This window comes from Eubalaena glacialis, chromosome 8 (assembly GCF_028564815.1).
Source record: "Eubalaena glacialis isolate mEubGla1 chromosome 8, mEubGla1.1.hap2.+ XY, whole genome shotgun sequence".
Lineage (NCBI taxonomy): Eukaryota > Metazoa > Chordata > Mammalia > Artiodactyla > Balaenidae > Eubalaena > Eubalaena glacialis.
In genome coordinates this window covers 98,263,847-98,291,129 of record NC_083723.1, presented here as the reverse complement: position 1 = coordinate 98,291,129, position 27,283 = coordinate 98,263,847, and the positions used below count along the sequence as shown (strand labels likewise).

At 38.0% G+C, this 27,283-nt stretch overlaps 1 long non-coding RNA gene across 1 annotated transcript in view; it reads left to right on the top strand.

The window, feature by feature from the left end:
* The first annotated feature begins 257 nt into the window (after nt 1-257).
* Nucleotides 258-27,283, top strand: part of LOC133096401 (uncharacterized) — a 134,701-nt gene continuing 107,675 nt past the window's right edge. The window contains exons 1-2 of the long non-coding RNA XR_009701775.1: nt 258-466; nt 8,555-8,627. This is a non-coding gene — a long non-coding RNA (uncharacterized LOC133096401). The remainder of the gene's footprint in view (nt 467-8,554; nt 8,628-27,283) is intronic.

The following is a 27,283-nucleotide window of genomic DNA, read 5'->3' as shown; positions in this document are numbered from 1 at the left end:
TAGCCTAAACAATAAGATGTTTGCCTGAGTTGTTTTCTATGAACTTGGAATCAGCTGCATCTAGTTCCAGTTGAACTGGTTAAGACAGGCTAGGACCACCGACCCTTCCACTGGGCATGCGCAAGTGTCCATACTCAGCGACCTTTAAAAAGAGCAGCGCCTGTGGCTTAGTTACGCCTGCGCAGAAAGACAATCACTGCCCCTTTTTTCCAATCACTTTTCCCCATGTTCCCTACGTTCCCTACGCCTGAGCCTGCTCTGCTTCTTTGTTATGCCTACATACACCCAGTCTCCTTGCCTTCAAGGAGGTGGATCTGAGATTTGTTCTGCGGTCTCCTCGCTTGGCTGACTCCTGAGTAAACCCTCACTTTGCTGCAAACCTTGCTGTCTCGGTGTTTTGGCTCGCTGTGCTCGAGCAAGAGGAACCTGGTTCGCTAACACCAAGGGGCGGATTTGTCTCCTCCAGGTAGGATGCCATATCAGGACATAGTGTTGGTGTTTGTGGCTAACAGTTGGATGTTTAGCAACGGCAGTAGCTAAATCAGCTTTGTGGAGTGGGAACTTACACAGTTGGCCCCATGTGTATCTTTCATCCTTATCACCATGAGTCTTTGTGAACCTAACCGTGCCTGCTGTGGGGCAGACAATGACGGAGGCCAGCTGATCAAATCAGAATTACTGGTCAAGTAATTCTGTCACCTTGGTTGTTTAGTGCTCCTTCGGTGGTCGATACTCTCTGTTGGGGGTTAATAAGGAATGCAAAGAACCTCACCCTCTGTGCTCACGTCAATGGTGATGTCACCATGCCTCTTCCCTGCACCTCTTATCCCTGATCTTCAGGATTTTCTCTTTCCAGGCCTGGCCCAATCAGCCAAGTCTTTTGTCACTGCATGGGTCTTAAGTGATTTTACCGTGGGCCCCAGCACAAAGTGGTAACTAAGCATACTGTCTGAAGCTTTGCTCAATAAGAGAATTCTCCTTACTGCTGTCTTCAGTGGGGCAGAAGTACAGCAGCAGAACATTTTAGCCTGCTTCCACCTACCGAGCCAACCTACCTCTGAGCAAAGCTTGCTACTTTCCCTCCTCTGTCATTTGCTGATAGAGACTGCACTCTACCCCCATGTGCCATAGGTGAAAGGTAGAGACATGAGTGCAACAGTGGTAAATGCCATGGAGATCTGGGCCACATGCTTTTGATGTGGTGTTGCAGGGTTCTTCCTTCGTGAGCTGTCCAACTTTCTTGATCCTAGAGACGCTGTATCCTATTAACTACATCCACACCTCTTTGCAATCAGGCTTTCTTGGCCTTTACTCCAACCTTGTCTCTCATTAAGATAATGGTAACTCTACTTGCTTCTGCTGGTTAAATACTTCCACCTGGCCTCTGTTATAAGGGGAGAGGGAGCGTGCAATCCTCATTACTATCAGTGAGCTTAATTCTATGACAGTATTACCATTGTCCCTGTTACAAGGGACAGCAGCCATTGAGGTTTACAGTAATGCTTGTGTTCGTCTAACTCGTGCATTCTCTACCATTTTGGTACATGGGGTACCCATCAGGTCCTTGTGCAGAACGTAGGCAGCTAGTGGATTTTCCAGCCTTACACAGCATAGCCACTCTAACATGCCTGCTTCTGAGCCTTTTGATCCTTTCAGCATCTCCCACAGGCATTTCTATTTAACTTAGTGTGGACCATTACTTTCTCTATACTTCAAGAGCAGTATGTTAATATTGTTTCCTGAGATCCCTGCCAAAGTATTATATCCTGTAACTTAGGAGAATGCCCAGAACTTCCCCAGGCATGTCGTGACTTGGCTTTGGTGGCTGGCCATGAGACGAAGTGTGAAAGGGTACACATGTTGTCTTGAAAGCAGAGGCTTCTGCTATAGCTTTAGTAGTTCTACCCTCTAACAGTAAGGAGTGGGCCACTTTGGCAGGTCCAGAGAGAGTTCAGTGGACTCCCAGAGTCTCAAGGATTTTGAGTGCAGTGAAACGTATGTCCTCAAGCCAGGTCTTAATACTCCATCTTTCCCAACCACATTTGGCATAGCAAACATGGGTTACATAGACGGGGCTAAGAGTTAACCTTCCCTGAACTTTGCTACTTATATTGAGTTACATTGAATTGCTGGTCCAATTCATTAGCTTTCTCTTTCCTTTCTTCCCTGGAACTCTACTACTCTTCATAATTAAGTTGTGGGTTTCTTAGCTTTACTGCTCTCTGGCTATAGGAGATGAGTCTTTTCATGCTACCAAGGAGGACTTCTGTCTTGCACACTTACTTTTATTCAATGATTAGTCACCTGCTTTTTAATGTCTTCTTCCAGTACGTAAGTGGCACTTAGTAAGAGTTATCAAGATAGGATTGTTCTTATAACTTGCTCTTCCAAGGAACTTAAAACAAATATTATACCTGCCAGTATATATATCTTATCTCAAAAATAAGACGTTAACTATTGGCAACTGCATTGCAAGTCTGCAACCAATGGGGTCTTATTTTGCACCTGGTGGTCAGGTGGTCCAGCTCCAAAATTCTGTTTTAGAGCCTGCTTCCTTGGACCCCTCCTGGTACCAACAGTTTTATGGTGGTTTGCCTGGAAAACAGATTATGAGGCAGAAATTTTTATGCTGAAAATTTATAAGGGACTACCTTCAGGGTCAACATCTGTGGAAGAGTAAAGGAAACAAGATTAAACAGGGAAGAACTCAACTGTGATGTAGACCCATAGGTCTCAGTCTATCCTTTGGGAGCTCTAGGGGTGGAACAATACTTGAGATTGCTCCATCTCGAGGCAAGGACACCAGCTGTTAATATCCCAGTATCAACCAGGCCTTGGATGCACACTGACCTTCAGGAGGGAGATGTGACCTCAGATAAGTATATTCTTTTCAGCTGAGAAAAACTACCTGAGACGGAATCAGCTAAGAGCCATCAGTAGCCAACACTCCCAGCAGCTGGGGGAAGGTGTGCCTTCGGTTAGAAGGGGAATCTAGGTGGCACACACCACACTCCAGAAAATATATTTTAAGTGAGATTGACATAAGATCTGTCTTAAATACTTTATCAAATATTCCTAGTACATATTGCTAGTATTAGTATATAATGTAACCAACATGTGAATGCACCATTATATATAAATTTATATATGTACAGATATATCCATCATAAATTTACATGGGTCTTATATTTACATAGTTCCAGGCTGCCTGAAAAATATAATTATCACAAATCATACTATTAAGTCATTAGTATTTTATAAAAATCTGATTATGGTTCTTTTTTAACGTAATAAAAGCTGATATTGAAAATGGAAAAAAGGAAAAGAAGAAACTTAAAGACACGTTACATTATTTGTAGTTTTCAGTACGAGGAAAAGGCAGAAATAATTCATGGTAGCCAAAGGGTTTGAAGAGAATAGAATTTTACAAATACTTGAGAGAAAAGGGAGCAAAAGATGTAAGGAAGAAACATTAATAAATAAAGATTGCTAAGTTAATGATGATTCTGAAGGTTCTGAGCTATTGAGATCATTTTTTAAAATTCATACTGGAAAGAAATAAAGGAATGGAAAGCTTTGGATTATTTATTAATAATCAAGCAGATCTTGGAAAATTACTTCTTAAATGCTAAGAAAATATGGTGAATATCTCCTTTACAGAAATGAGAGTTAAATAAAAATATTAATAACTGGTCTTAAGTTTCTCTCTCTTTTTCTCTCTCTCTGTTTTAAATAATTTGTAAAGTTATAGCCTCTACCTCTCATCTCCTCATTATCTGGCTCTGGATTTTGATCCTAACGCTATTTCAACAGTGATTTCCATTTCTCTGAGTTGGAGGATACACTATTCTCTTCAGACAAGTGACTCCTGGCTGGTAGGCAGCCTACTAGCTGACTCTCCCACTCCAAAAATGTCAGAGATCCTCTCTTTGACCTGTGTTTGTCCAGCCCTGGCACTGCCTTCAGGCAGCAGTTACAGGCAAACATAACACTAAGCTCTCTAGAACTATGACATGGTATGTATGATATGTGGGATATATATGTAAACAAAATAATCTTGATCTAGTCATTTTCTTTCTAGTAATCATATCTGTTTGCAAGAGCTCTACATTTTATAAAGTAAACACCATCTCTGTAAGAGTTCAGTCTATTTTCCACTCTGAATTTGAAATTAAGTAAAACAAAACCTTGCCTGAGGAAAAGGTGAAGTAGTCATACTGTCTTCAACTAATAATCTCAGGTTCACAGAGTAAGTTTTCTTTCAGCTCTCCCTCACATCTCTGGTAAGATGACCACTGCCTGCTGTAACATATATTACTACTACCAATGTTGAATCTCAATGAGATGTTTTACTATAAGATCTATTTTTAACATGTTTTTTAATTATAAAATGCGACAGAAAAAATGTTAATTCATGACCATTCATATTACTCACTCTCACCTGCCCCAGAAGTACCCAGTAGTGTTTTCCTTTGCCAGAGAGGTTCCTGGGCCATTTTTACACACATCACAATAAAGAGTGACAAGCAATGTCATGAAGCCAGAAAGGCCAATAGGCTTTACATTGGAAAGAATAGTGTGTCTGGTAAACGTTAGCTACAAGCCAAGTGAATGTATTAAGGCCAAACTTGTGTTTTTCTCCCCCAATTCAGATGTTGAAATCCTAACCCTGGTACCTCAGAATGTGACCATATTTGGAGATAGGGCCTTTAAGAAGGTAATTAATTAAAATGAGGTAATCAGGGCGGTCCCTAATCTAATATGACTGGTGTCCTTATAAGAAAAGGCAAGATTAGGATACAGATATCTCCTCAGAAGGAAGACCATATGAAGAAACATAGAAGACAACCATCTATGAGCCAAGAAGAGAGGCTTCAGAAGAAACCAACCCTGGCAACACATTGATATCAGACTTCCAGCCTCCAGAATTGTGAGAAGACACATTTTTGTCAAGCCACGCAGCTTGTGGTACTTTTTTATGGTAGCCCTTGCAAACGAATACAAAAGGAAAAATTCAAAATGTTCAAATAATTATTGTGTTCTGGAAGGTAGATTGGGGTATTCTAGAAGGAAGAATGCCTGAAACCTTAGGGGAAGCTACTTGTGGTTTCAAGTTTAGGACAGAGTTTAAGGATGAAGATTGTAAGGCAATTTGACATTTATTATGTAGGTAACCTCTCTCGGCCTTTTTTTTTTTTTTTTGAGAGAGGCTGCAGCAAAATTTTAAATTATTTTAAATTATTTTTGTATATCGAATAAATGTTCTCTGGATTAGCAGAGATTAGAAAAGCCACCAAGTACTTGATTTTATATGTATGTATTAACAATTATTAGCTACTTAGTACCTACTATATTACCTCTAGTCATGACAAAGGAAAGTTCCTAGGCCAATAGATGAGAAATAACTTGTTCAAGTTGACCCAGAAATTCCAGAGCTGGAGTTTAACCTAGATTAATCTGACTGGAACAATCGAGTTCTTTCTAGCCTATGTTGTGCAGTTTAAGTGTATTTGGGAAGCAGCTGCTGGTTGTGGTAGACGGTTGTTGCCTTGCCAGGATCCCCTTTACTGATCTGAGATCACCCATCTCCCAGGTTCTGTGAGTGTGGGCTACTAACAGTTGAAGCTAAACCATTCTTCCTAGAATTCTCCTTAGAGTGTGGGAGAAAGTTTGCTTCAGGGTAGGATGGCTCTGTGGACGTTCCTCTGCTTAGAACTCCCCATAGGATTAGGCTGAGGCTGGATTTCATCTGCATGCACATGTTGTAGGCTTCTGCCCCTTTCCTGTCTTTCTCACCCCCTTAAATGTTTCATCTGAGAAGAATATTTTAGTCACTGGCTCAAGAATCCCCATCCAGGGACTAAGCTTCTAGAGCATCTAAGACAAGGTTGTAGTAACTGGCTAAATAGTAATATGAATCAAGCTTATAGGTAAATATAATACAAAAAAAAAAGAACCTAGCAGCTTTTTGACATGTAGTTAAATATACATCACATCACAGGGAAACAATAGTTGAAAACACATAATCTGGAAAAAATGCTTATTGCAATCTACAGTATTATGAAGAAAATTAAAAGCATTTTTTAGCATAGACTGTGCAGTTTTTGCCAAAGTGCATTGGTTGGTACATAAATTTTATAGTTCTTTGTGTCAGGACTATTTGATTACAAGCATAGAAACTCAATTCAAATTTTCTTAGTCCAAATGAAAATTCATTGTCATTTGTGTCTGTGGAATTCAAGGGTCAAGTTTACTTTAGACATACGTGGACCTAGAGGTTTCAGTTACTTACTTTCTATATCTTTGGCTTTATTTGCTTTATTCTATACACATATAAAGATGCCTCTGTAAAGGTAACTTTTCTAATGCCTAGGAAAGATGGGAATTGGCCTTGCCTAGGTCATTTGCTAGTGGTGAAGTAATCACTGTGTCCCACAGTATGTGATACTCTCATTGAACAACCTGGGTGGTGCATATACCACTGCAGTGGAAAGAGGCAGGTATTGACAGCACAACTGTGGCCACACAGAGAAAGAAATTCCTAGTGAAGCCCTGAAAAGGGGCATGTGAATGTACATTAGGCAGACAAAAATACTTTTATAATAGTCTACTAGTAATGCTATTAGCAGAACATGATAAAAGATAGTGAGATTCAATATGTTAGGAAAATGCTGGGTTAATCAAATTGGAAAGCATTTGTTAATGTAGGACTATTCAGTTCCTTCAAATGCTAATGAAAACTTTGAATTTCCAAGATGGATATGCTATAGATTATTTTCCTAAATTTATGTGAACTTGGAACCTATTTTTAATGAAGTCTTTTATGGAATCCAGACATACTTGGGTCCAGAAACAGATGCTTCTACTTATCAGCTGTATAACTTTGGAAAATTGGTTAAATTCTCTGGGCCTCAGTTTCTTCAGTTGTAAAACTGGAATAACTAAGTGTACTTAACGTGTATTATGAGGATTAGAGAAAATGCATTACAAATGCTTGGCTCTATAAAAGTAGTTTGTATTGGGCAAGGTAGTGTTAACTTGGAGACCCTTGAATACCTCCCAAGAGTGTTAAATTAACAAAAAAGTACTTTAATCTCATTTTAACAAGCTGAGAGGTGAATGAGGTATTTATGAGGATTAATTTTAAGTTGGGTATAGGTTGACTTGCATTTGGGGTGACAGTAAAGAAAAGAGCCAGGGACCTGAAGGACAGTTGAGAGGTTATTGTAATCAATTGTGAATTGATAGGTACCTGAACCAAGGGAACATAAGGCAGTAATGTACAACTAATAACAACAAAGCATAAAAATGATTAGAAGACTTTCAGAATGGCCCAATTCAGCAGCTTACCATGAGAATTTTATTTTTCAAATAGTCAGTTTAATTGAATAATGATGGATGGGTGCTAAAAGATGTGCAAAGTGTCCTCTTTTTCCCAGGTTAATAAAATAATACACTGTGAAATACAATAAAATTTCAGAAGTTTAATCATCAGTAAAATCTTCCTTTATATACAATTACTCATTTTGTACAGTTCACATTTCTGCTAATAGAATGTGGTGTAAAACAGGGATTTTACTTCATACGGTGATTATTTAAGAACAGTCTTATTTTAGAGTATGTACTCAGATAAACACCCATATGCAGTCATCATATCTGAGACAATATTGTAAAATTAAGTAGCCTGTTTTCAAATATTTTAGAGCAATAACCATAACAAATGGAAGAGTATTCAAATACAGAAATGCATTTCTAGGATTAGTGGTAGAAATTAAGAAAAGAGAAATTGAATTTAATATCTGAAAAACCTTGTCATTTGTGATTTTATTTAATAGGCTTTACAAAGATATAATTTTACCTATATTTGGATCATTAGTATTTGTTATAAAAATACACTAGAAACAAATTAAGAAAATTCTTAAACTTGATGGATATTTGACTTACTGTAAACTGTAATAGTAATTAAGTATTTTTCTTAAGCTCATTAATAAGGGAGGATAAAAAGAAAAAGCACCCTGAATTATAGAACACAACTGCTTCCACAAGTAGTTTTTTTTAAAATTACTGCTCTTAGGTAACATATTGTTTGTTGCAAAAGAGGAAAAACAAAAGCTAGAACTACCTTAAACAATAAAAATGAATGTCAAGGAATCAAAGGAAATATTGAAAATAAGTTTCAGAATGAGAAGAAACCTGGGAAGTTTTGTAGTTTGTGTAGCTACACTATTAATGTGACTCAGATTCAGCTTGATGTACCTAACTGTAGTGATGGTGGCTTTTTTTTTTTTTATTGTGGAAGGTAATGAAATTGGCCCAACTTGGGTTAGGTGTCAACCTTAATCAGTTGTGGCAGGATTCAGGGTCCTGTCACAGAAGGATCCATTGCCTTTCTCATAGAAAAACTGGTGTGCAGACCCCCAGTAGGACACCTGCTAAATCTAATAAATTAAATCAACTACAACTTGATCTTTAAACAAGATTAGCAGAGAAAATACATACATACATTTGTTAGCCTTAAAAATATCCTAATCTTTCAATTCCTGTGTTTCTCTAGGTACACTTAGAGCTGCCATCTTGGTGTAGCCAGCAGTGCATCGGTCTCACAAGCTGAAGGTCTTGAGTTCTAGGTAAGCTTGATAGATGAACTTTTTACCTAGGAATCACTTTGAGCAGTCCTTATTTGGAAAAAGAAACATGACATAGTACAATATTTTGTGCTAAAAACTTGTGTTGTTTAGTTATTGCAATTATGATTTTAAAAAAATTTTCAAGTGTAATCTTAATATCAAATCCCAATTTAAACAATAGACATGGGGTTGCTTTGATTGAATTAAGAGAAGATGCTATTGGCATTCCCACTTGCTTGGATTCTCTGCTTTCCCCTTACGGCAATCCTCAAAGTTCTGTTCCAGAGAGCCATATCACTGCAGAATACAATCTGAAAAAAATCACTAGTGTAGTAAAAAGAGAGCATGCGTAGGATTTTGAATCACAGGAACAGTTTTATAAAATGCTGACTCTAGGACATCCTAACTTGAAGATGGGCTAAATCACTTAAATTCTCCAAATCTTTATTTCTTCAGCTGAAAAGTGTAGATAATACCTATGCCATCTAACTTACAGGTTTCACTTATTGAATAAGTCATCCACAGGAATGTCTACAATGCTATACACTGTTAATTGATATTGTAATTGGCATCTATTTCCCCACCTTCTGAGAAAAACATCCAAACTGCTAGTTCCTTTAAGGGCATCTCTGGTCCCCATTGACTACGTGCTCATCAATTTCAACAGTTCCTTCTCCTTTACAATAATGATGTTGGCCTCCAAGGATATATTAATCAGTGACAATCTGTATCCTAACAAAACATCAGCTATTCAGTTATTTTGACATCATATAGCTTACTCTAAATGTGCTAGTGGCTGTTTATCTTCTTCTGTGGCCCTAGAAGAGGGAGAAGAATGAGCATGAACAGAGAGAAAGGCTCCTAAATCACTGATTTGACCCCATCCCAGGAGCTTGTGCAATCAAATGTGAATAGCAAACTCAGTCTTCCTCTAAGGCTCCTCTGAGGATTGTTCATGGAGATACAGAAGGGTACCCAGGGGAGATGGAGACAAAAGCACCTTCTTGATTATATTCACTTGAGAATGATTATAAACCATGAAATGAGTGACAGACTAAAACTGCTTCGGTTGAGGCATACATTTTCACTCTATTTTGGATGCTGGTACTCTGACAATGTATTTTAAGCTCAGCACTTGCTTTTTTTTAAAAAAATAAAATCCTTATTCAATTGTGTGAAAGCCACTCTTCTCAAGACCGAAGCTTTTCTGTAGTAATGTTGTCTGTTTAGATTTGAAGCCACTAGGGCCCTGGCACATACAGCTGGAACACTCTATTTTTAAAGATATATTGTGTCTGTTAATACAGAGGTCATGATGTAGATTTTTGTACTTAGAATCAGCATGAGAATGTGGGACTGTTCTTGCAGATCTTGGCTCCATCAGCAAATAAATTAAAATAAACTGGAGGCTTGAAATAGAAATAATCCTCCCTCCAAGTGTTTCATTTAGAGAATGACATCCTGTTTTCTTCAGAATATCATGGGTAATTCTGCATATGAATGAATTTTGGAACAGAAAAGGCCCAGCAAATGAAATACGCAAAGTAACTTTTAGAATTTCAGGATTCAGTAATAAAAATAAGTGATGATGCTTTTCCGTTCAAAGTGTGAAGGGAACAAGGAAACCTGAAACTGAGTTAGATAAAGTTTTAAAATTTTATAACAATTTGTGATAGCATGGTAAGCTGAATTCTCCCTATAAGAGAATATAGTATATCTTTAGTACAATTTACCGTTTATCTGGTAAGGAAAATTTTGACACAGTTTGGCTATCAGCTATCGAAGTCAGACCAACTTTCTGATTATAGTCATACGTGGAAAGGTATATTTCAAAAACGACTGGACCCAAGCATCAGTTACCTGGAAATACTCTGATTAGGCTCCCAACTGAGCCTGGAGAGGCTTTAACTGAAGTCCAAAGTAACTACTGTCAAAGTTGTAGAAATTCCAGGTTGTCAATAAAACCCCATTGCTATTAAAAAAGAAGAAGTACAGTGACATAATATATTAAAAAATAAACTTCAATTTATAATCTTACACGTACGTCTTCCATTATGTCACTGCTAAAACTGACCTAGCAGTTGCAGTAGTCTTGACCCTTGTCTATCCCTAGTGCCCTTATGTTGGATTTTACTACTATTCTCCATTTGAAAGGAATTGGGACCTTAGCTGACTTCCTGTCTTGAGTATAAAAAAGATCAGTAGGGTCCTTTTATATATTTTAATTGCCTAGAGTTTTTTCAGACTTGACATCCTTTCAGGAAGTAGTGAAAGCTTACACTGGAAATGTCATGGCAGTTTTTGTATCAAGATGATAGTGATAAAAAAGAATTATTTTGAACAAGTTGAATCTGTAAGATCCATGAGTTTATGTGAAATTTGTGTCAAAGATTGGTCAGATGCTTAGTTAGGCTCTTCCTTTCTCTTGAGTACAAACTCTTTTCTAGTTCTTTTGATTATAAGTGGAGTCATAAGACTGGTTGGTTGCCACCAATGAAATGTGAGCAGAAGTGATGTGTCACTTCTGGGGTAAGGCAGTTAAGAATTGCTCCACAATTTGTTTCTTTCCCTCTTCTGTTGACTGGATGTGAATTTGAAGCCATATATTAGAAATGGCCAAGAGTTGGTTGTACTGGCTCTCTGAAATTCTGCACGCATTAGAACCTTTCCTTCCCACAGTTGGGGGACCATTTCGTACTTTGGTACAAGTCAACAGCCACCAATTAACATGTATATTGTCAATCCTCCAAGATTTGAGGGTTGTTTATTACACAGCTAACATTACTTACCCTGACTAATAATACTCAAATAGAAAGAGGTAGTAGTAATTGTGATTACAGAAGGCAATTGTGATACAAAAAACATAGGATGTAGGCAAGAACCAGTAAAGACTGGGAACTGAGTATGACACTAGGTATTTCAGAAGCAATCATAACTGATTTAGGTAAGTAGTGGTAATATCAATTGGACAGGACAAATTATACTGGGGTCGAACTGTTAATTGCATTGGTTGTCACAATGGTTGTGAGCAACTACAAAAAAGTTTAAATATTGTGATTAAAGTGCTTCCTAGGTCAGATGTTTCAAAAAAAGATAATTGATAAGACACAAAAGTCCTCATCTCCTAGGAGACGAATTTTCTAAATGATACTATTAATTATCATAAAATATGAATGAGGCATGCATAAAATTTTAATAGTGCTAGCAGAACAGGTCAACATATCATGATATTAGGGCAATGGATCTTGTAATGCAGGTAAAACAAAATTGGGAATGGATGATATCAATATATTTTGAGATTCAAACTAGGTTTCAAAAAGCAAAACTTATATCGTTGAACAAAAGCTAATAAATTAATAAATTTAACAAATACTTGTTATTGAACACTCACTGATCTTCAGACTTTGTTCTCCATGTTTGAGATATGGGTGCCTACATTCTACATTTCAATAAGTTTAACTATTAAAATAAATGTCAGGGCCAGACCTTCAAGATGGAGGAGGAGTAAGACGGGCAGATCACATTCCTCCCCATGAATACATCAAAAATACATCTACATGTGGAACAACTCCTACAGAACACCTACTGAATGCTGGCAGGATACCTCAGACTTCCTAAAAGGCAAGAAAATCCCCGTGTACCTGGGTAGGGCAAAAGAGAAAAGAAAAAACAGAGACAAAAGAATAGGGATGGGACCTGCACCTCTGTGGGGGGAGCTGTGAAGGAGGAAAAGTTTCCACACACTAGGAAGCCCCTTCACTGGCGGAGACAGGGAGTGGCGGGGGGATAGCTTCGGAGCCATGGAGGAGAGTGCAGCAACGGGTGCAGAGGGCAAAGCGGAGAGATTCCTGCACAGAGGATCAGTGTCGACCAGCACTGAACAGCCTTAGAGGCTTGTCTGCTCACCCGACGGCTGGGGCTGTTGGGGGCTGGGAGCTGAGGCTCGGGCTTCGGAGGTCAGATCCCAGGAAGAGGATGAGGTTGGCTACGTGAACACAGCCTGAAGGGGGCTAGTGCGCAAAAGCTAGCCAGGAGGGAGCCTGGGGAAAAGTCTGGAACTTCCTAAGAGGCAAGAGACCATTGTTTTGGGTGCGCGAGGAGAGGGGATTCAGAGCACTGCCTAAACAAGCTCCAGAGACGGGTATGAGCTGCAGCTATCAGTGTGGACACCAGAGACGGGCATGAAAGGCTAAGGCTGCTGCTGCAGCCACCAAGAATCATGTGCGCAAGCACAGGCCACTATCCACACTCCCCCCACAGGAGCCTGTGTAGCACGCCACTGCCAGGGTCCCGTGATCTAGGGACAAGTTCCCTGGAAGAACACATGGCGTGCCTCACTGTTGCAATGTCATGCTGGCCTCTGCTGCTGCAGGCTCGCCCCGCATTCCAATTATAACTACCACACCCCTCCCTCCCCCCAGCATGAGTGAGCCAGAGCCCCCTAATCAGCCGCTGCTTTAACCCCATCCTGTCTGGGCGGGAACAGAAGCCTGAGGGCAACTTACACGCAGAGGTGGGGCCAAAACCAAAGCTTAAACCCAGGAGCTGTGCGAACAAAGAAGAGAAAGGGAAATCTCTCCCAGCAGCCTCAGGAGCAGCGGATTAAATCCCCACAATCAACTTGAGGTACCCTGCATATGTGGAATGCCTGAATAGACAACGAATTGACCCAAAGTCAAGGCGGTGGACTTTGGGAGCAACTGTAGACTTGGGGTTTGTTGTCTGTGACTGACTTGTTTCTGATTTTTATGTTTATCTTAGTATAGTGATTAGTGCTTGCTATCATTGGTGGATTTGTTTATTGGTTTGGTTGCTGTCTTCTTTCTTTTAATTTTTTAATTTTAATTATTTTTAAATTTTTTTATTTTAATTTTATTTCTTAAAAAATTTTTTTTTTTCTTTCTTTTTTTCTCCCTTTTCTTGTGAACCATGTGGCTGACAGGGTCTTGGTGCTCCAGCCTGGTGTCAGGCCTGAGCCTCTGAGGTGGGAAAGATGAGTTTAGGACACTGAACCACCAGTGACCTCCTGGCCCCATGTAATACCAGTCAGTGAGAGCTCTTCCAGAGATCTCCATCTCAATGCTAACAACCAGCTCCCTGCAACGGCCAGCAAGCTCCAGTGCTGGATGCCTCATGCCAAACAACTAGCAAGACAGTAACACAACCCCACCCATTACCAGAGAGGCTGCCTAAAATCATACTAAGTTCACAGACACCCCAAAACACACCACGGGATGCAGCCCTGCCCACCAGAAAGACAAGATCCAGTCCCACCCACCAGAACACAGGCACCAGTCCCCTCCACCAGGAAGCCTACACAAGGCACTGAACCAACCTCACCCACTAGGGGCGGACACCAAAAACAACTGGAACTATGAACCTAAAGCCTGTGAAAAGGAGACCCCAAACACAGTAAGTTAAGCAAAATGAGAAGACAGAAAAATATGCAGCAGATGAAGGAGCAAGGTAGAAATCCAAGACACCAAACAAATGAAGAGGAAATAGGCAGTCTACTTGAAAAAGAACACAGAGTAATGATAGTAAAGATGATCCAAAATCTTGGAAATAGAATGGAGAAAATACAAGAAATGTTTAACAGGGACCTAGAACTAAAGAACTAAAAGAACAAAGAAACAATGATGAACAACACAATAAATGAAATTTAAAAATCTTTAGAAGGAATCAATAGCAGAATAACTGAGGCAGAAAAATGGATAAGTGACGTGAAAGATAAAATAGTGGAAATAACTACTGCAGAGAAGAATAAAGAAAAAAGAATGAAAAGAATTGAGGACAGTCTCAGAGACCTCTGGGACAACATTAAATGCACCAACATTCGAATTATAGGGGTCCCAGAAAAAGAAGAGAAAAAGAAAGGTCTGAGAAAATATTTGAAGAGATTATAGTTGAAAACTTCCCTAACATGGGAAAGGAAATAGTCAAGTCCAGGAAGCACAGAGAGTCCCATACAGGATAAATCCAAGGAGAAACACGCCAAGACACACATTAATCAAACTATCAAAAATTAAATACAAAGAAAAAATATTAAAAGCAGCAAGGAAAAGCAACAAATAACATACAATGGAATCCCCATAAGGTTAACAGCTGATCTTTCAGCAGAAACCCTGCAAGCCAGAAGGGAGTGGCACAATATATTTGAAGTGATGAAAGGGAAAAACCTACAACCAAGATTACTCTACCCAGCAAGGATCTCATTCAGATTTGATGGAGAAATCAAAAGCTTTTCAGACAAGCAGAAGCTAAGAGAATTCAGCACCACCAAACCAGCTTTACAACAAATGCTAAAGGAACTTCTCTAGGCAGGAAACACAAGAGAAGGAAAAGACCTACAATAGCAAACCCAAAACAATTAAGAAAATGGTAATAGGAACATACATATCAATAATTACCTTAAATGTAAATGGACTAAGGGCTCCAACCGAAAGACATAGACTGGCTGAATGGATACAAAAACAAGACCCGTATATATATGTATATATATCACGACTCTTCTATCCATTTATCCATTGATGGACACTAAGGTTACTTCCATATCTTGGGTATTATAAATAATGCTGCTGTGAACATTGTGGTACATGTATCTTTTCGAATTAGTGTTTTATTTTCTTCAGATATATACTCAGGAGTGGCATTGCTGGATTGTATGGTAGTTTTATTTTCATTTTTTTGAGGAAACTCCATACTGTTTTCCACAGTGGCTGCATCAGTTTACATTCCCATCAACAGTGTACAAGGGTTCACTTTTCTCCAGATCCTCACAAATATTTGTTATTTGTGGTCTTTTTGATGACAGCCATTCTGACTGGTGTGAGGTGGTATATCATTGTGGTTTTGATTTGCATTTCTCTGATTAATGATGTTGAGCATCTTTTCATGTGCCTGTTGGTCATCTGTATGTCGTCTTTGGAAAAATGTCTATTCAGGTCTTCCATCCATTTTTTTTAATCGGGTTGTTTATTTTTTTGATGTTGAGTTGTATGAGCTGTTTATAGTTGTTGGTTATAACCAACAACTGATCGGTCATGTCATTTGCAAATTTTTCTACCATTCAGTAGGTTGTCTTTTCATTTTGTTGATGGTTTCCTTTGTGATGCAAAAGCTTCTAAGTTTAATTAGGTCCATTTGTTTATTTTTGTTCTTGTTTCCTTTGCCTTAGATCCAAAAAAATATTGTTAGGATTATGTCAAAGAGTGTTCTATGTTTTATTCTAAGGGTCTCATGGTTTCCAGTTTTACATTTAGGCATTTAATCCATTTTGAGTTATTTTTGTATATGGTATGAGAAAATGTTCTAATTTCATTTTTACACGTAGCTGTTCAGTTTTCCCAGCACCACTTATTGAAAAGACTGTCTTTCCCTATGGTTTATTCTTGCATCCTTTGTCATAGATTAATTGAACATAAGTGGTGGATTTATTTCTGGGCTTTCTATACTGTTCCATTCATCTACATGCCTGTTTTTGTGCCACTACCATACTGTTTTGATTATTGGGGCTTTCTAGTATAGTCTAAATTCAGGGGGCATGATACTTCCAGCTCTGTTTTTCTTTCTCAAGATTGTTTTTGCTATTAAGAATCTTATGTGGTTCCATACAAATTTTAGAATTACTTGTTCCAGTTCTATGAAAAATGCTATTGATATTTTGATAAGGATTTCATTGACTCTCTAGATTGCCTTGGGAAGTGTGATCATTTTAATAATATTCTTCCAGTCCATGAACATGGTATGTCATTCCATCTCTTTGTGTCATCTTATCTTCAATTTCTTTCATCAGTGTCTTATAGTTTTCTGAGTACAGGTCTTTTACCTCCTTAGTTAGATTTATTCTTAGATATTTTATTCTTTCTGATGAGATTATAAATGGGCTTTTTTCCTTAATTTCACTTTCTGATAGTTCATTATTATTGTATAGAAACGCAACAGATTTCTGTATATTAATTTTGTATCATGCAACTTTACCAAATCCATTGATAAGTTCTAGTAGTAGTTTTTTGGTGGTGTCTTTAGGATTTTCTATGTATAGTATCATGTCATCTGCAATCAGTGACAGTTTTATTTCTTCCTTTCCAATTTGGATTCCTTTAATTTCTTTTTCTTATCTGATTGCTGTGGCTGGGACTTCCAATACTATGTTGAATAAAAGTGATGAGAGTGGGCATCCTTGTCTTGTTCCTGATCTTAGAGGGAATGCTTTTAGCCTTTCACCCTTAAGTATAATGGTAACTGTGGGCTTATCATATATGGCCTTTATTATGTTGAGGTATGTTTCCTCTGTACTGGCTTTTTGGAGAGTTTTTATCATAAATGGATGTTGAATTTTGTCAAAAGCCTTATCTGCACATATTGAGATGATCATATGATTTTTATTCATTTTGTTAATGTGGTGTATCACATTGATTTGCAGATATTGAATCATCCTTGCATCACTGGGATAAATCCCACTTGATCATGATGTATGATCCTTTTAACGTGTTGTGGATTTAGTTTGCTAATATTTTGTTGAGGATTTTTGCATCTGTGTTCATCAGTGATATTAGCCTGTGAATTTCTTTTTTGTGATACCTTTGTCTGGTTTTGGTATCAGGGTGATGTTGGCCTCATAGAATGAATTTGGAAGTGTTTCTTCCTCTACAAGCTTCTGGAATAGTTTGAAAAGGATAGGCTGTTACCCTTCTCTAAATTTGTTAGAATTCACCTGTGATGAATTTGTTAGAATTCACCTGTGAAGCCATCTTGTCCTGGACTTTTGTTTGTTGGGAGTTTTTAAGTTATGGATTCAGTTTCATTCTCAGCAATTGGTCTGTTCTAATTTTCTATCTCTTCCTGGTTCAGTCTTCAGAGATTGTATACTTCTAGGAAATTTGTCCATTTCTTCAAGATTGTCCATTTTATTGGCCCATGGTTGTTCATAGCAATCTCTTATGATTCTTTGCATTTCTGTGGTGTCAGTTGTAACTTCTCCTTTTTCGTTTCTGATTTTATTGATTTGGGCCCCCTTTTTTTGTGATGAGTCTGGCTCAAGGTTTATCAGTTGTTGTTTTTTTTTAATCTTTTCAAAGACCCAGCTCTTAGTTTCATTCATCTTTTCTAGCTTTTTTAGTCCCTATTTTATTTATTTCTGCTCTGATCTTTATGATTTTTTTCTTCTACTACTTTTGGGGTTTGTTCTTCTTTTTCTAGTTCCTTTAGGTATAAGTTGTGCTGTTTATCTGAGATTTTTCTTGTTTCCTGTTGTAAGCTTGTATGGCTCCAAGTTTCCCTCTTAGAACTGCTTTTGCTGTATCCCATAGACTTTGGATTGTTGTGTTTTCATTTTAATTTGTCTCCAGGTGCTTTTTAATTTCTTCTTGGATTTCTTCAGTGATCCATTGATAAGTAGCATATTTTTTTAGCCTCCACGTGTTTGTGTTTTTTGCAGTTTTTTCCTTGTACTTGATTTCTACTCTCATAGCATTGTGATCGGAAAAGATGCTTGATATGATTTCAGCTTTCTTAAATTTAACAATGCTTGTTTTGTGGCCTAGCATGTAACAATCCTGGAGAATATTCCATGTGCACTTGAAAAGAATGTGTATTCTGCTGCTTTTGGATGGAATGTTCTACATATATCCTTTAAGTCCATTTCATCTAATGCATCATTTAAGGCCAATGTTTCCTTATTGATTTTCTGTCTGAATGATCTGTCCATTTATGTAAGTGGGGTTTTAAAGTCTCCTACTATTATTGTGTTACTGTTGATATCTCCCTTTATGTCTGTTAATATTTGCTTTGTGTATTTAGGTACTCCTATCTTGGGTGCATTTACAATTGTTTATCTTTTTGGATTGATCCCTTGATCATTATGTAATGTCCTTCTTTGTCACTTGTTACAGTCTATGTTTTAAAGTCTGTTTTGTCTGATATACATATTGCCTTTACTTTGATTTCCATTTGCATGAAATACCTTTTCCATACCCTCACTTTCAGTCTTGGTCTTTCTTTAGATCTGAAGTGAGTCTCTTGTAGGCAGAATGTATATGGATTTTGCTTTTTTATCTATTCAGCCACTGTGTCTTTTGATTGGGGCACTTAGTCCATTTGCACTTAAAGTAATTATTAATAGATATGTACTTATTGTCATTTTGTTAATTATTTTGAGGTTATTTTTGTAGTTCTTTTTTGTTCTTCTTTTGTTCTCTTGTTATTTAATGACTATCTTTAGTGTGATGTTTGGATTCCTTTTCTTTTGTATGTGTATCTTTTATAGATTTTTCGTTTGTGGTTACCATGAGGTTTATATATAGCAGTGTGTGTGTGTGTGTGTGTGTGTGTGTGTTTATGATTATTTTAAGTTTCTGATATGTGTGTGTATATATACATATATATGATTATTTTAAGTTGCTGATCTCTTAATTTCAAATGCATTTAAAAAATCCTGCATTTTTACTCCCTCACCCCCCATTTACTCTTTTTGACATCATATTTTACATGTTTTGTGTATCTTTTAGCTACTTATTGCAGATACAGATGATTTTCCTACTTTTGTCTTTTAACCTTTCAACTAGCTTTGTATATAGTTGATTTACTACCATTATTGTGTTTTTGCCTTTACCAATGAGTTTTTTCCTTTCCTAATATTCATGTTTCTAGTTGTGGCTTTTTCTTTTTCACTTAGAGAAGTCCCCTTAACATATCTTGTAAAGCGGATTTGGTGGTGCTGAATCTTTTAGCTTTTGCTTGTCAGTAAATCTTTTGATCTCTCCATTAAATCTGAATGAAAGCCTTGCTGTGTAGAGTATTCTTCATTGTAGGTTTTCCCTTTCATCACTTTAAATATATCATGCTGCTATCTTCTGTACTGCAGAGTTTCTGCTGAAAAGTCAGCTGATTGCCTTATGGGAGTTCCCTTATATGTAACTTACTGCTTTTCCCTTGCTGCTTTTAATATTCTTTCTTTAGCTTTAATTTTTGCCATTTCAATTAAAATGTGTGTTTCTTGGTGTGGTCCTCTTTGTGTTGATCCTATTTGGGACTCATCCTGGACCTGGATGTTTGTTTCTTTTCCCAGGTTAGGGAAGTTTTCAGCTATCATGTGTTCACATATGTTCTCTGCCCCTTTCTCTTTCTTCTTCTGGATCCCCTATAATGTGAGGTCTCTTAAACTGTTGTCATATCTTTTATTCTTTATTCTTTTCTTCTCTTCAGCTTCTTTGATTTCCACTATTCTGTCTTCCAGCTCACTGATCCATTCCTCTGTATCATTTAATCTACTATTGATTTCTTCTAGTGTATTTTTCATTTCAGTTATTGTATTCCTCTCTGATTGTTCTTTATATTTTCTAATTCTTTGTTGAAAACTTCTGACTTCTTGTTCTTTGCGTCCATTCTTCTCCCAAGTTCTTTGATCACCTATATGATTTTTATTTTGAGCTCTTTATTGGGTAGATTGCCTATCTCCATTTCACTTAATTTTTCTTCTAGGGTTGTATCCTGTTTCTTTACTGGAACATGTTCCTCTGTCACCTCATTTTTCCTAATTTGCTGCTTTTATTTCTATGTATCTTGTAGGTTGGTTACATTTCTTGACCTTGGAGAAATGGCCTTTTATAGAAGCCCTATGTGTCCCAGAAGCACACTCCCTTCTGGTCACCAGAGCTATATGCTCTAGTGGTGTCACTTTTGTGGGCTGGGTGGGTCTGTTTGTTGTTGTAGGCTGACTACTATGAGTTGTCTGGTAGGTGTAGCTGGCCCCTGTCCAGTTGGTTGCCAGGCCCTGCCTTGTGTGGAGGCTGGTGGCCAGTGTTTTGGTAGGGCTGGGTCACAAGGCATATGGCTGTGGAAACCTGGGGGTTCCTGGGGCTAGAGCTGGCTCACTGGCAGGAAAAGCTGGGTTCTGGGGTGGGTGATTGGGGGGGGCAGTGTTCCCTGATCTCGTGTTGGCCTGGTCTTGTGTGGGGCTGGTTTTTGACATGACTGGCTTTGAATTCTGGGGTATCCCAAAGCTTGTGTTGGCCCACTGGTTAGTGGGATTGGATCCCAGGATGGCTGGCTGGAGAGTCAAAGGTATTTCAGAGCTGGAGTTGGCATGGTGGTGGGCAGAGCCAAGTCCTAGGGTCTCTGGCTGCAGGGCCCTGGGGGTCCCAAAGCTGGTGTCAGTATGCTGTTTGGTAGGGCTGGATCCAGGGCCTACTGGCTGAGGAGCCCAAGGTGTATCAGAGCTGGAGTTGGCCTGCTGGTGGGCAGGGCTGGAACCTGGGAGTCCCAGGGCTGGGGCTGGCCTGCTGGCGTGTTGGCTGGATCCTGAGAAGGCAGGCTGGATGACTGCTGTGGTCCTGGGGCTGGTGTGTGCCCAGTGGTGGGTGGGGTCATGTTCTAGGGGATCCCAGGCCTGGTGCCCCCACCCACCAGTGTATAAAGCTGAGTCCTGTGGTCTTGGGGCTGGTGCCTGTCCACTGGTGGGTAGCACTGAGTCCCAGGGTCTCTGGCTGCAGGGCCTTGTGGGTCCTGGGTCTATGCCTGCGTGCTGGTGTGTGGCGCTGGGTCCTGGGCCATCTGGTGGATAGGGACATGTCTGGGTGTGGCTGTGGGCTCAGGGGGTCCTAAGGCAGCCTTCCTGCTGGTGAGTGGGGCTGTGTCCTCACCCAGTAGTTGCTTGGCCTGAGGCATCCCAGTAACTACCCTACAGGCTGGTTGGTGGGGCTGTGTCCTGAGGTTAATAAGCTAGAGGAAGGATTCCAAATTAATGCTTTCCAGTGCCAGTGTCCACATGGTAGAATGAGCTCCCCAAAATGGCAGCTGCTAGTGTCTTTGCCCCCAGGGTGAGTTCCAGTTGCCTCCTGCTCTCTGGGAGATTCTCCAATATCAGCAGGTGCATTTGACCTAGGCTCCTTTCACATTACTTCTTCTATCCTGGATGCTGGAATGTATGAGATTTTGTGTGCACCCTTTGAGAATAGAATCTCTACTTCACACAGCCCTCTGGGTCTCCCCTAAGTAAGCCCTGTTGGCCTTCAAAGCCACACATTATCAGGGCTTGTCTTCCCAGTGCAGGACACCTGGGTTGGGGAGCCTGATGTGGGGCTAAGTCTCCTCACTCCTTGGGAAGAACCTCTGCAATTGTAATTACTCTCCCATTTGTAAGGCACCCACCAGGGGTATGGGTCTTGACTATACTATGACTCTGCCCCTCCTACTTGTCTCCTTGTGGTTCCTGTTTTATATCTTTAGTTTTTAGAAGATCTTTTCTGGTAGACTGTATTTCTCATCAATAGTTGCTCTGTAAATAGTTGTAATTTTGGTGTGCCCATGAGATGAAGTGAGCTCAGGATCTTCTTACTCTGCCATCTTGTATTAAGTCAATCCATTTGCAACTGTTGAACCATCTTTGCATTCCAGGAATAAATCTCACTTGATCATGGTATATGATCCTTTTAATGTGCAGTATAAATCAGTTTGCTAATATTTTACTGAGGATTTTTGCATCTAAGTTCATCAGGGATATTGGCCTGTAATTTTCTTTTGTTGCAGTGTCCTTGTTTGGGTTTGGTATTAGGGTAGTGCTGGCCTAGTAAAATGAGTTTGGATGTGTTTCCTACCCTTCAATTCTTGGAAGAGTTTGAAAAGGATTGGCATTAGTTATTCTTTAAATATTTGATAGAATTCACCAGTGAGCCCATCTAGTCCTGGACTTCTCTTTGTTTGGAGGTGTTTGATTATTAATTCAACCTCCTTACTCTTTTCAGATTTTCTATTTCTTCATAATTCAGTTTGGATAGGTTGTATGTTTCTAGGGATTTATTATGATTCTTCCTGAGAAATATCTATAATTATTTGGAAATATTTTTTGTTTGATCAGTCTTCTCTGGCATCCTTCCATTTATCTTATTTTTCATTTTCTTTTCCATGCTGGAGAAATCCACAAATTTGTTCTTCATGACAGCTGCTGACTCAAGTAAAACTTTTGTTAATATTGCCAATGTGGATTTCAGATGTAGTGTGTATAAAATAGGACAGTGTGTGTGCATGTGTGTGAGTGTATGTATGTGAATATTTTCAAAGAAATGTCTATCTTATACTCTAGACAACACATAGCTCTCTATTCCAGTGTTAGCTCAGACTAAAGATTATCACCCAATTTTATGTTAATATAGTACTTTAATCTTGATGTCAGCAGTAGCTAATAAGGAAGAGGAATCATACCTCCTTTCTGATAGCTAGTTGACCATAATAGGGTTTTGCTTCTATGGTATTTTATTTTCCCTCTAAAGTATCTATGAAGATTCATCAAAGTCAAAACGCTTAAAATTAAAGATTGAATTCCAAACTATTGCCAACTTTTCAACAAAATTGCCATCTTATGCAATTGACATGAAAACTGCAATCTGGAGCTAATGTAGACTCATGTCAATTCCAGAAATCTTGATTGCTAGCCATACATCATATAAAACTGAAATCTGCCTAGCCTTCTGTTGCCCTAATGTTATATAATAGGAATACACACAAATCCTGGACAATTTATTCTCTCTTGTATTTGTTAAATACACTATGCAAGGATACCAGAGCCTAAGTAGCAAGTCAGATTGCTTAGAGAGAGGTGCCTAGAAAAGAAAGTCACTGTGCTGTTCCCTCTATCAGAAGTGTCGCAGATGTGCTGGGGGTGCACAGTGGGGCAGGATGGAAGTGCAGTAAAGAGGTGATAGATGGTTGGGCTCTTTTCTGATGCTATTAACAATTAAAATGCTAAAACCATGTAGGCAGCATTGAGGACATTATTTTATGTAATGGCAAGAGGGCAAGCATCCAGCACACTTAAAATATGTATCTTAATATAATTGCTTGGTCAAATAAGGCAAAGTGATAATTCAGCCCTAAACTACACAATTTGAAATTGGAATTTCATTTACCAGGAACTATCTTCTCTTTACTCTTATTCTTGAAATAACATCAAAATACTGAGCAGAAAGGTAAATCAATAACGTGATGTATGAGTCATCTTGCTTAACTGATAGGCATTCTTGAAAATTTAATCAAGGGCTATGAATCTTGGATCAAAAAATTGTAATGAAATCTTACATTGTTTACAGCAATTTTCTTATACAAACAAAGCAGTACACACACACACACACACACACATAAAATATTAGCGTAATGGTTGTACCTAAACACTTTTAACCCTCAGTCAATCTAAAAAATGAGATTTGCAGAATCTTTGAGGAGAAAATAAAGCATAGCATTTTGAACAAATATCAAACAACCTAAAATGTCTATATTTTAGAGAAATAGACAGTTGCTCCTCTTGGTAACCCTTCAAACAACCCTTTTATATAGATTCTGGGGGTACTGTACCTGAATATTTAAGACTCAAACAAATTTAGGTCATAAGTAAATAAAAGTTGATTTTTATACATGTATTTTATTGGTTAGGGTTACAAAATTGCAATTAGATGCTTTGAGAGGAACCCTTTAGGAAAATAATTTTAGGTCTTTAAGCCCAGAGATATTTCCCTCAACGGAAAATTTTGCTTCCCAAATTCCTTTTACTAAACATATTGTATTAATTATATACATTATTGTACTGTATATCAATTGTTTTATTCAGTTGTACTAATTATGTTATGTTTGTATTAGTACAAAATATACTGTATGCAAATATATTCTATTAATTACACATTAACCATAAAATTAACATATAATTAATGTTCCAGCCAATATCTGTTTTATGAAATCCAGTTTATTCTTGCTACATTACACATAAGATATTTAACATTAGTAAAGTGTCTTTTGACTTTGAGTCTACTTGCTGACATTTTATGTTTTTTAATAAATGGCCTATAAATATTTGAAGGAAACATGTGAAGTACTATGTGAGCAACTTAAGTTGCTCCCTTTCCTCTTAAGGTAAGGGTTTCAGATGCTTAGGCGTGGAGTAAGGAAATTTGAGTTCAGCCTGTCTTAATTCTATTTCTATGGTTAGTGAGGAAAGCTTTCTCAAAAGTACCCTTAGAGTGGTTGTTATACTGAGGGCGTATGTGCTTCCTTTTGCCCTTCATAATTTAACAATCCCACCTACCCAGTTATATTGACTCACACTCAAGGAAAAAAATATATAATTAAAATAAATGTAAAGGTGAAGTTTTCACTTTTAACAAAATTGAAGGCAACTTTTTCATTATAAAGATATTAAGTGGCTAATGTTAAAATATTCAATTACACTGATCTCAGGATTAACAATCCTGAATTATGAATGAAATAAATTTTAAATCCCCTCACGATACTGCTATATTCATGTAACAATATTTAAGATTGAATAAGGGTGAACAAAGAAGGTTTGGAGAAGATGCTAACAGTCTCCATTACAAAGTTTGCAAAGGCCATCTAAAGGCATGAAGACTAAGGAAGTTGAGGTGATAGTATATCTCAACTTGGATATATTTTGCATCAAATTTATGTAAAATATTTACTCTATGCATCCTGGGATGAAAATCCCAATTGTCATTATCACCAAACTTTCTTATCAATTTCTCTACTATATAATGTATATATTAGAGGACTAAAAATGCTCATATCTGCAAAGAGGAGAATAGTATATCCAGTCTATGTAAGGGGTCCATGAAAGTTGTGTTTCATACTGAGAATTCTAGATATTATCTTTTTCTTCAGTGCCATTAGAAGAAAACTTTTTTTCCAAGAAGAAGAAAAAAATTTATTATAGAAATATAATTTTGGCCATTATATATTTCATATTTTCTGTAGTTTTCCGATTGTACTTTAAATTAAATTTATAGATTAAAGATTCTTTTTTCAATCACCACTAATACAATATTTTAAACTTATATAAAATACATCAAAATAATTAAAAATATAATCTGAAATTTAGATTACAGAGTGGCATATGTAATATAGAAAGCATGCATTATTTTGAATCGTGTAGTATAAAGAGGTGGGATGGATGTGTCATCTTTTTTTTCCCTGAAGTATCTGAATACTAGAGTGATTGGTCCAATAGTAAATCTAGCAGGAGTGGTTTTATAGATTGTGAAACTGGGGTCCAACAGTGTCAAGACAGAAGGTCATAGAGCATATCAATGGATCAGAAAGGACAGGAACTTGGAAATTTCTTTTACCCTCACTATTACTCAATGAAAATGTGTTGAAAAATGAGGTTAAAATCTGACCTGGGGCTTCCCTGGTGGCGCAGTGGTTGAGAATCTGCCTGCCAATGCAGGGGACACGGGTTCGAGCCCTGGTCTGGGAAGATCTCACATGCCGCGGAGCGACTAGGCCCGTGAGCCACAATTGCTGAGCCTGCGCGTCTGGAGCCTGTGCTCTGCAACAAGAGAGACCGCGATAGTGAGAGGCCCGCGCACCGCGATGAAGAGTGGCCCCCACTTGCCGCAACTAGAGAAAGCCCTCGCACAGAAACGAAGACCCGACACAACCATAAATAAATAAATAAAAATTTTAAAAAAAAAGAAAAAAAAAATCTGACCTGTTGTTTTGTGTGTTAAGGTTGTGCAGATGGTCAATATATGATTTTGGACATGTGCTTTTATGTATTTTTTAATCTGGCAGTTTCTCTTGATAATATATTTATATTTAGTTCTATTTGACAATTATCCATTTTCTTCAATTGTTTAAAATAGTCTTAGGCTCATAGATACCTTTGAGTTGGATTCGTAAAAAAAGGAAATAAATGATAAGCAGAGGCAATTACCATGAAGCAGGAAAACAGGCCAATATGCAGAGCTTGATGTCATATTTGTTGCAATTTAGCTGGAATTATTGGCATTTTATGTTTTAATGATAAACATTTTTATATTAAGGAATCACATTTCTGTATTTAAGTTACCATGCAGATCTTTTAGCTACCAAAGAGACTTTTTTTCCCATAAGAGTCTCTATATCTGTGTTTGGTTTATAAATTTTATTTCCTAGTACACTTATAAAATATTAAAGTTTGAAACTGCAAAAATAGGGAAGTAATTGAAACACCAGGTCTTCTTGCAAATATATTTCTACTTCTGAATGTTTTATTTCATCCTTTTACCTTGAAGTTTCTGGACACCCTCAAAAAAGGATCAGCTTACTATTTGCTTGCTCTTTAGTGAAGTCCACTCAGATACAACAAGCAAACATCCAAACTAAGAATCAGAGTGGAATAGCAATACTGGGTCCCAGAAGTCAGTGGAATAATGACTTCAAATCCCTGAAGGTATTTCATTTTCAACCTTGGAGAGGAAATCGAAGGGGAGTAAAATTGACAATAAAATATATAAGCAAATTCAACTTAACATAGCATTTTAGAAGTATGCTAGCTATCTGAAGGGGGAAAAATGGTTTGCATTAAAAAATGGAACCCAAACTACTTAAAGTAGGGAATGGATTCCATTTAATATGGATTCCATGTTGTCTGTAAGATTTTAAGGAAAGGATATTCTCTTTCTCTGCAAAGATTTTAAAGAGATACATAATATAATAAGAAGTGGCTGTTGAGGCATGAAAAATACAGCCTAAAACCCCAGCTCACTCAGTATATTTTGACATTATAGGTAAGCAGGCTGATTTGGGGAGAGAAGAAAGCAGATCTGTGGCTCTACCCTGAGTGAGACATTAGATGGAAAATTAGATAAGGTCAAAATCTTGGACAGAAAGAATGA